Source organism: Gopherus evgoodei, chromosome 3 (assembly GCF_007399415.2).
Source record: "Gopherus evgoodei ecotype Sinaloan lineage chromosome 3, rGopEvg1_v1.p, whole genome shotgun sequence".
NCBI classification, from domain to species: domain Eukaryota; kingdom Metazoa; phylum Chordata; order Testudines; family Testudinidae; genus Gopherus; species Gopherus evgoodei.
Window position 1 is genome coordinate 41,547,206 of NC_044324.1, and position 11,273 is coordinate 41,558,478.

Here is an 11,273-nt window from a genome sequence, read left to right on the forward strand (position 1 = left end):
CAGAGGCCTTTCTTAGCCTATAAATATTGCTGTCTGCTTTTGGAACTCATACCATTGTGATGTAGAACAATTACAAAGGTAGCTAGGCAGTTCTCTGGGGCCAGGGACTATGATTCCCATTCACTGTTGCCTTGGGCAGTCAATTATACTAGTGCAAGGTGGGTGTAAAATGCTATCAAATCAGAATTGTAGCATTTTACTGTGCTGGTGTAAAGGACTACAACAAGCTCAAGATAAAGTTAAATCTGTGTTTTTGTCTTCATGTATGTTTGCACAACACCTAGTACAGTGGCTCCCACCTCAATAGAATTATGAAAGGAGGGATTCACTGGCCAGCTTTAGTGATTCAAAGCACTGATTGGCTGTCAAGTTTACAGCAGTTCTGTCTTGATAGAGCGACCCAAAGAAGCCAGATAGTATTGGTGACTCTGGGCCTACGTAAAGAGAATATTCAACAGCTGCAACCTTTTTTTAGGCTCACCATGTATGAATACTATAGTACATATGTTGCCTCCTTATAAGAGAAGACAGGTCATTTATAAACTTGACATGGATCTATTCATTTAGATTTATTTATCAAAATTTAAGTTTACAGAAGCAATCTGTTCCCAGTATGTAACCTTCCCTGCAGGGAGCTGCATTTTTCAGAGGGGAGTCTGAATGAGAAAATAGCCCTGTTAGCCCCACCCCATCAAACCTAGCACTCAACCCTGAATTGATGGAACATGTGTGCATTTTTCCCCACCTCCGTTTCCCTCTTCTGGCTGGCATTTGCACATGTTCCCTGCTCTCTGTTCTCACATCCTTGTACAATGATCAGGAACTGAGACAGAAATATCCGGAGAAATGTTCTTTCTAACCTTCTTGTGTGTAGTGTATTCCAAAAATATTTTAAAACAAAATACATAAAAATTAGAGCTGATAAATGATTAAAAGTATTAATCGCAACACAAAAAAAGTTGAGATTAATCATTGTTTTAATTGCACTGTTAAACAATAATCAAATATATTAAAATATTTGGATGTCTTCTGTGCTTTCAAATATACTGATTTCAATTACAACACAGAATACAAAATATACAGTGTTTATATTATTTTGATTACAAATATTTGCACTGTAAAAAGATAAACAAAAGAAATAGTATTTTTCAATTCACTCATACAAGTACTGTAGTGCAATCTCTTTATTGTAAAAGTGCAACTTACAAATGTGGAATTTTTATTTAACATTACTGCACTCAAAAAACCAAAACAATGTAAAACTTTGGAGCCTGCAAGTCCACTCAGTCCTAATTCTTGTTCAGCCAGTCCAGGGTTGGGCAAACTCTTTGGCTCGAGGGCCACATCTGGGTATGGAAATTGTATGGTGGGCAATGAATGCTGACAAAATTGGGGGTGGGGGTGTGGGAAGTGGTGAGGGCTCCAGCTGGGGGTGCAGGCTCTGTGGTGGGGCTGGGAATGAGAGGTTAGGGCTCTGGGCCAGGACTGAGGCATTCGAGGGCAGGAGGGGGATCAGGGCTGGGACAAGGGGTGGGGCATGGGAGGTAGTTGGGGTGCAGGTTTCTGGCAGCGCTTACCTCATGCAGCTCCCAGAAGCAGTGGCATGTCCCCCATCCAGCTCCTATGTGGAGGCGTGGCCAGGCAGCTCTGCGTGCTGCCCCGTCCACAGGCACTGCCCTTGCAGCTCCCATGGGCCATGGTTCCCAGCCAATGGGAGTTGCAGGAGTGGCGCTTGGGGCGGGGACAGTGTGCAGAGCCCCCTGACTGCCCTTACATGTAGGAGCTGGAGGGGTGACATACTGCTGCTTCCAGGAGCGGAGCGGAGCAAGCCCCTGACCTTGCTCCCCGGTGGAAGCTCAAGGGCCAAATTAAAACATCTGGAGGGCTGGATGCAGCCCCCAGGTCGTAGTTTGCCCATCTCTGAGCCAGTCACTAAGACAAACAAGTTCGTTTACATTTACAGGAGATAATGCTGCCTGCTTCTTATTTATGTCACCTGAAAGTGAAAACAAATGTTTGCATGGCACTGTTGTAGCCAGTGTTGCAAGGTATTTATATACCAGATATGCTAAACATTTGTATGCCCCTTCATGCTTTGACTACCATTCCAGAGCTACCATGCTGATGATGGATTCTGCTTGATAATGACCCAAAGCAGGAAAGCAGTGTGAATCAATGCACATTCATTTTCATCATCTGAGTCAAATGCCACCACCAGAAGATTGATTTTTCTTTTTTGATGGTTTGGGCTCTGTAATTTCCGCATTGGAGTGTTGCTCTTTTAAGACTTCTGACAGCATGTTCCACATGTCGTCCCTCTCAGATTTTGGAAGGCGCTTCAGATTCTTAAACCTGGGGTTGAGTGCTGTAGTTATCTTTAGAAATCTCATTTTGGTACCTTCTTTGAGTTTTGTCAAATCTGCACTGAAAGTGTTTTTAAATCAAACAACATATGCTGGCTCTCTGAGACTGCTATACCACAAAATATATGGCAGAATGCGAGTAAAACCATTGACCAGGAGACCTACAAATCCCACCCAACAAGTTGAGACACAAACATGCAGGGCTGAAGTAGAGTTTCTAACTTTTGCAGTTTTTCAAAATCCTTACCAGTCAGCACTGATAGATTGTGCTTTTGAAGACCTAATGTGGCTATGATAGCAGCTCTATTGCAGAGCAGGTGTAACCCACACACCACCTGGGCGTGGTGTTCTGTGAAAGAGAGAGAAAGAGAGAGAGATTGATTAAAACTGCGATTAATCACTATTTTTAAGCTAGTTAATTTGTTTTGTGTTAATTTGAGTTAACTGCAATTAATTGACAGCCCTAATGAAAATATGAATTATTTACATTCAACAAAGTCAGGGAAGGAATTTTGTCAGCAGAATGGGAATAACCAGTGGAGAATTGTATTCCTCCTCCTTTTTACATAGCTGGAGTTGCCTTACCCTTAGAACACAGGGGGCTTCCATTCATATCTGCTTTAGCACTGCTGTAATAGCCATTATGGCTACTTGAATGAGTTACTTGTGCTGCCATGCATGTAGCATTCCTCAGCTGGAGCACATTAGCTCATTTAAGTAGCCTTTCTGATGTAAGTGTGGACAACACTAGGAGGTGTCTCATTAAATGATAACTGCAGCATACTGCTGTAGAGTGCAGGCTTTAGCTACCATTGGGGGGTGGGGGGCGGGACAGCTAGCTTAAGCTACCACTGTAGTACTTAAGATAATTTAAAAAGTGGAAAACCAAGACAATTTACTAAAAAGAGAGGGCCTGGTTGTGCTCTCATTTTCACCAGTGTAGGTCAGAAGCAGCTGCACAGAAGTCAATAGACTGATATCCATGTAAATGAGTTCGGACTAAGGCCTAGAACGTAGGCGGAATGGGGGAAGGGAAGGGATGACAAGCAGTGCGAAGGATGGGAGTAAAGAGAGAGAAGGTTTATTAACCACTTCCTGTATTGCACTTCTGTGTGTCTGGGACTTTGATGTTTAGGATCTTACAAAGGGCAATGAACAGCAGTCCTCTATCAGACCATTCCAGTTCCCTTTGGGGTCTAATTCTTCTCTCACTTGCACTGGCACAAATCAAGTGTGACTTACTTGAAATCAATGGATTTACACCACTGAAAAGCCAGTGTAAGTGAGTGAATCAAGCCCTATATATGCAAAGGCAACTAATGTGTTAAAAAAAGAATTGGGGAAAAAATACAGACACTTAAAAGAAGCAGGTGAAGCTAATAGAAAGAGCTTTACTGAAAGGAGTGGTGAGATAATGTGCTGTGTAAGACAGGAGTTAGCTGAAAGAAGAAAATAATTAAATTCAAATAGAATGATAATTAAAATATAAGAGCAGATAAAAGAATATATTAAAAAAGGCAATAGGAGTGAAATAGGAAATAAGAAAATGTAGGAACTAGGAGGTAGAAAATGGAAAAAAAATCTTTGTATCTAAAGCAGTAGTACAAAAAAGCAGCGTTTTTATAAGATACCTTTTTGGATTGACAATCACCCTGAAAGATCTCTAAGGAAACCAATTCAATTCAACTATGACTCTAGTTAATTAAGATACCAAAGTACATTACTGATTTAGACAGCAATTCAATGCAGTTGTAGTGAAGTTGTCAATCAGTATAACTACAATCCAAATGAGATTTTTTTTTAAAATAAATCCTTGATCCTGCTCCCTTTGACGTTAATGGCAAAATTCCATTGATTTCAATGGAGCAGGAAAAAGCCCTAGTATGGAAAAGGAAGTTGTGAACTGGCTGAACAGCTATTAGAGGCAGGGAAGAACATGGACAGGGGTTAAGATCAGAGATATTATCTGGGAGTAGGATGTGACTTGGACTACACACCTGCATTGAGAAATGCAAGGGAGTAAGAACATCCGCTACATGCCGGCATGGGGTATGCTGGAGTAGATGGGTAGAAGGTGGCAGGGAATGGGTGGAGCCTTGGTTCTTCCTCCTCTGTGCATGGCAAGCAGCAGCACTGGTATACGTAGCAGCAACTTGCTCTTCCCCAGAGCAAGGGGAAAACAGGAAGGGATTGTGCCTCGGAGTTAAGTACAATACTTCTCAGAGCTACTCCAAGGATGGAGCAGTGTATGCACCATACTTCACTCAGATCTGTGCCCAAAGGGACAATTTGCGCCTTACTGGGTAGCTTTGCAAAGTAAGGACACAATCCTGCAAAGAACTGAATGTGTGAGTTTGCCTCACGTGAGTAGCCCCATTGACTTCAGTAGCACTACTCATCTACATAAACCATGGCCCATGTTTAAGTCTTTGTTGCTTTGAGTGATGTTGGAGATTGAAAAGAGTCCTATTTTGGTTAAGGCAATGGACTGGAAGTTCTGGAACTGAGAAGATCTGGTTTTAGCTCCTAGCTTTTCCATAGACTTTGTGTGACCTTTCGCAAAACATTTAACCTTTCTGTGAAATTCCATCTGTGAAATAGTGATGATAATTCCAACTCAGTGATGTTATATAGATCAGAGGTCAGCAACCTTTCAGAAGTGGTGTGCCAAGTCTTCATTTATTCGCTGTAATTTAAGGTTTCGCATGCTGGTAATACATTTTACCTTTACAGGGGCCGGTGGATGGAACCCCATACTGGCAGCAGGCTGAGCCGCTCAGCGCTCTGCCAACCTGGGGTCCCGGCTGCCAGCCCCGCTCATAGGTTGCCGACCCCTGATGTAGATAAACTCGATGTCTGTGCAGTGTTCAGACACAGTGATAGAAGCTATAGACACATACCTGGACACACTGATGAAAATAAACTAGGTCATTCCAATCCCTAGCATAAATATAGCATTAAGTTCCTGTAAAGGAAACAGGTTTATAAGTAACCATGGGACAAATCTCTCTTACATAGGTGCAATATAGGATGTATGAAAGTACAGATTAACCATTAGTAGCATGTGGCGCAGTACTGTGGTCCTGGCCTTTCCTTAGTGACATGTGTGGAAGAGGACAGGGAAGCTGACTTGTAGAGGTCTGTGTGGGTGTAATTCAGGACACTATATAATCTGATGACTTTAACAATCCTGGTAAATGACATCATTACCATAGCACACAAACTCCCACTGATATTAATAGTATTTCACATAACCGACTATAGACACCATATTTTTATGTTGAACATTGTGCATGTAAATTTGTCATAAAAACAAGAAATATACTTCTTCTCAGTATTCCTTTTTGAAATGGGGCTAATGACAGAAGTGCCAGTGGACCTCTTGACGGACACCAGCCACTATTTGTTTTTACTTGGCTATTTACACTCATTCTTTATAATGTCTTGCTGGAATCTTGGAAACAAGATTTTTTTTCCCCCTCTGACGATGTCCTTTTCCGTTTGTCAAGTTCAGTTTTCTCCTTGCGTTTTTCTACTGATGTTTGCAGTGATATGCAATTCCTATGTTTTCTAATTTGTTGCTGCTTAGTTCTTATCTTTGATTTTCCTGTGAACTGATGGATTATTTATGTTAAGGTGGGGGCAAGGAGGCACTTAAATTTCAGAGAATTCCTCCACTAAATAACTAACTAGCAAAAGCTTGGTGTATATAGGGGGAGAGTGCGAGAAATACAAGGGACAGCTATATCCTGCACTCAGGAAAGTAAAGGTACTAACACCTCCATGTCAGTGGAGGCCAAGCCATGATCCTCTCTCCCCTCCATATCACCAAACAGCGCATGCATTGCACACTTTGAATATCTAGTGTTGTTGGCACATTCCCTAGACAGGGTGGAGCTCTGGGAGGCACAATGGACCAGATCCTGGTGTAAATAGCTCCAGTATAGCCGATGGTGCAATGTTGATTTACACCAGTTGAGGATTTGGCTCAATGTCTTCCACTCATCTCCCTAAGGCACAATGCTTCTGGGAGCTCCTGCTGGCGTGATGCAGCTTTGCATTACTCTCTGCTTAGGGCTTTGGACCCCAGTCACACTAGCACTTGCTCCTGACAGCGATTGTAAAACTCCCTTTCCCATTGAGAGGTTAATTTAGAAGCTAAAATATCAATTTCTCCTTAGCAATAATGGCCCTACCAGTACAGACTACCAGCGAAGTCTAAGTTAGGAGTCATCCCAATCTACAGAGGCCTTTGAACTTATTTAAGAAAGGATCAGCTGATGTTTGGAGCTAGGGTTTTGGCCAATCTCTGATACATAGTAGCAATATGTAATTTTTAAAATATTTTGATTAATAGGGCTGAATGCCTCCCTAAAAGTGTTTAGTAAATTAGTGCTCTGATTTATTCTAGTACTGTACCCTAGGAAATAATTGTGAATTAACTTATGCTTCCAGCTATTTTATGTATTTCATTAAAAGCTATGAAGAATGGCAGCAGCGCTGGTTTATAAGAGGGAAGAAGTGTGGGTTATGCTTATGCTTAAGGTTGCAAAATGTGTAAGAAGTTCTTAGACCCTCCAAAACCAAGCTGCAATCGCAATAATAACAATGAGCATAATAATGCCCTCTGCATAAAACAGCCCTTTTTAAACAAAACCTCTCACTCTATACATTTAATTGAGAGATTTATTACTGTCTGTGCTGTTTTTTTCCTCCTCCAGGATGCTACATTCATGGAAATCAACACAAAGAAATTATTAAATTGGTTCCCATGTGGAAGACATTTCCAAGGTGTCAGCGCCTGGAAAACCCCATGGTTTCACTGAATACTGGAGTGAAACTTGAAGGCAAAACCCAAGGACAGATTAGCACTTGGAAGTATAAAATTCAGGTAGTAATGAAAAGCCAGGTATGCACTTTCAAGGATTCCAAGTTTCCCTAATTATGGGTGAGTCTCTGACTTTAACTGCCTCTCCCAGGTGAGCCAGTAATCTATTGCTGAGAGAGAGTAATAAAGGAAAAGAGAACAATAGGGAAAGAGGAAATATGCCCAGCTTTATGATAGGTAGAAGATATTATACAGACACTCCTATTTCTATATAAATTAAGAGGAGAAATCAATTTGGAAGTCATATGCTCACATCAATCATTCTTTAAATTGCACTATGGATCTGAAACTTCATGTTCATTGCCTTTTCTTTGAAAAAATGTTGCACTGTGCAGTATTGGCCACAGCAGTAGAGGCTTGATTCTGATCTCACTCACACAGGTGTAAATCAGGAGTATCTCCAATGAAGCTGATGAAATTATGTCAGTCTAAAACCAGAATAAGGGAGAACAGAAACAGTCCCTAGAGCTTGCAATATTGCTACTGCAGTTAACTATTATTACTGGAGAATGCTGTAGCCTAGTAGTTTTTATGCAGGTAGAAATGCATCAAGATGCAAAAACTTGGCACTGACTATTTATGAATCAAATCATCATAATTCTGACTTAATCATGCCTACAAAATTTGTGTACACACCTATTGCATTAGCATACTAGTAACTGTGCATATACAGGGGCATATGTACAAATATCCCTATACATTGTGGGTTTTGCACATAGCAGAATTTAGCATTTTATTAGTGAAACTGTGCCTAGCATTTCATTAATACTGTAGCTGTTCAACTGTTTGTTGTCTTTGCACTTGAGTAGCTAGAGTCCATTCCATGGTAATTCTTCCATTGACTTCAGTGGCATTTAGATCTCACCCAAGTTGTATTGCATGCACCAGGTCCCTTGTCTGTAATATTGTATGTTGTGTATTGTGTTATTGTAAGAAATATATACTTATTGTAAGGGCAGTAAATTTTATAAGTGATCTTTTAAAAACTCTCATGCTGGTATGTCTACCCAATAGTGTGACACTTGATCTCAGGATCAGTGTTTCTAGTGTGTGATGCTAGACCAGTGGTTCCCAACGTGGTGCCCGTGGGCGCCATGGCACCTGCGGGGACATCTTAATGCGCCCTTGTCCTGGACCCCAGGAGAGCACCCGCCGAAATGCCGCTGAATTTCAGCGGCATTTCAGCGGGGAAGCCTCTTGATGACACTGCTTGCCGTCAACAAGTGACATCATCACGAGTCATTGCTCCCGAATTTCGGCAGGGACGCCTTTCGATGACATTGCTTGTCAACGGCAAGCGACATCATCGAGAGGCGTCACCTCTGAAATTCGGCGGCATTTTGACGGGTGCTCCACCGCCACAGTGGTCCTTCATCTGGTGCCCGCCAGACGAAAAGGTTGGGGACCACTGTGCTAGATCATCAGAAGAATAGGCTATTTGAAAGATATTAAAATAACACTTGTTTCAGCTGTATAATGTTTTCAGCAATGCTACAATCAATGTATGTAAAGGTTTAATATTAATTCTAACATCTGCTACATTTGAAAAGGGAGATCTTCAAAAGCACCAAGGACATTTAGACACCCAAGCTGAGTGAAATCAATGGGAGATAGGGGCCCAACTTCCCTTTATACCTTTGAAAATCTCTCCCCAGTACTCTACTCCGGTGGGGGTACTGGAAACTCTTCCCTCACTGTAGGTTGACGAGTACGCTATTGTTGTTCCAAGTTTAGAAGTGCTGAGGAGTTTGTCACAATATTATTATTGCCTGTCTTACATCTGCTGGAAAATTAGAGAGGATGCAGGGAAGGAACTGGACTCAAGCAAACTCCTCCAAGATAGAAAAACAAGCCAAACACTCAAACAGGCAAAGGATTATAAATTACTTTATTTAGGCAACTGTCAGGAATCCCAAAGGGCTAGATTCTGATACCCTTCCTCAGGCTGAGAAGTAGTTTACCCCATTGACTTTATATATGAGATAAGCTACTTCTCATCCTCAGCAAAGGTATCAGAATTTGGTTCAGAAACAAGAGTTGGAAAGATATACTACACACACAGGTCATGTAATCCATCACCTAGGATGCAGAAGTCAAGAAGTCCTGCATGTGTCTCAGGAATGCTTTCTCGCATTTGTCCTCTAGACAGACGCTTTAGTTAGCATGTCGTTAATTTAGTGCAATCCATGGACCCAATTCTGCACCTACTGACATCAGTGGAAGTTTTGCTGGTGACTTCAATGAGAGCAGCACAGGGCCTGATATCAGTGCTGGAGAGCTATAGAAATAGAATAGCATAACTGGTGTGTGTGCGTGTGCGCACATGCTCAAAAACAATTGAAATTTGTTTAATCAGCATTTGGGGCTAAATTTCAAATGCAGGGCTTAGATGTGGGTATTCAAGGGATAGAACAGAATTCCCTTTTGCCTAGCTGAAATGTGGTGCAGGGACTTTTTTTATTTTTTTTAAATTTGTTCTAGATTGGGGTTCTTAGGCACCGCTGTAATACAAATAATAATATTCATAATTAGTGGTGGTTTCCTTATTTTGTATAATGAGGAGAATGGATGCAAAGATGAGGGATGTTGTACCTTGCTATTCTGTTGCAACATTCCTATGAGGATCTGTATTCACTTTACAGAGATTTAAAAAATTAAACCCCTATTGTCCTGTGAAGAAGATGCTGTTAAAAATGGAGGCACCAATCAGTTAGGATCAATTTCTTTTCAAAAGTGGCATTTGATTTTTTGTAACTCAGTTTTGGATACTCAGATGAGATACCTTAGTTGTCTGAAGCTGGCTTCAAAAAAGGGGGCAAAATGGACATTTAAAAAACAAACAAACATGCAAAAGGACTTGGTCCTGCAGACCATTTTGGCCAGATTTTTAAAGGTATTTAGGCATGTAGTGGGATTTTCAAAAGAGCCTAAGTGTCTAAGCACCTAACTCCCATTGAAAGCAAAGTGTCCTGGGGTGGCACTCCGGCCACCACTCTTCACTATGTCTGACCATAGCTCCATGGAGAATCAGACATGTTTTTTTCCACTAGAAAAGAGCAAAGTTTCAGCTAAGTCTGGCCAACCAATTGAATTGTGTACATCCACTCTAGGAAGAAATAAGAAAGAGCATACTGTCATCATCAGCACAATTATAATGTGGGAAAGGAAGCAGCTACCTCCGTAACCCATTCTGGCCTTGGCTACACTGGCACTTTACAGCGCTGCAACTTTCTCGCTCAGGGGTGTGTAAAGCTAATCCCTATGGGGCAGTGAAGTACCTGCAGTGCTGGGAGAGCTCTCTCCCAGCGCTGCAGCCGCGACCACACTAGCACTTCAAAGCACTGCTGCAGGAGTGCTCCCGCGGCAGCGCTTTGAAGTTGCAAGTGTAGCCATACCCTCTGAAATCAAACTAGCAGTACAGGTAGTAATGACGACAAACACATTTGATATATCAAAATAAACAACAAGGAATTTAGATTATTGATGGGTGGAGCTGAGTGCAAAGAGCAGAAAAAGGAAAACAGTATGGGCCAGATTCTGATGTCCTTACTCCCAGGAGAGGCACCTTTTATCCACAAGATTATTTCAATAAGACTAGATGTAAAGTGCTTTTCAGAATCTGATTCTATGGGATTAAATGGGAATTTTACAAATGTCACTATTGTTCTGACTAGTTGAGGCAAAGATAAAGGTGAATGATTATAATACTTTTTTTGAGCTCTACTTGGTCCACCTACACCTCTATCCCAATATAACGCTGTCCTCGGGAGCCAAAAAAAATCTTACCACGTTATTGGTGAAAACACGTTATATACAAACTTGCTTTGATCCGCTGGAGTGTGTAGCCCCACCCCCATGGAGCACTGCTTTACCGCGTTATATTCAAATTTTTGTTATATTGGGGTAGAGATGTAGTAGCAACCATGGAAGAGATTTTTTTTCAAAGCACCTAAAGGACTTTGATGCATAAATATTTTAGATGCTTTTGAAAAATCTTTCCCTAAATGTTGGACTTAAGGGTA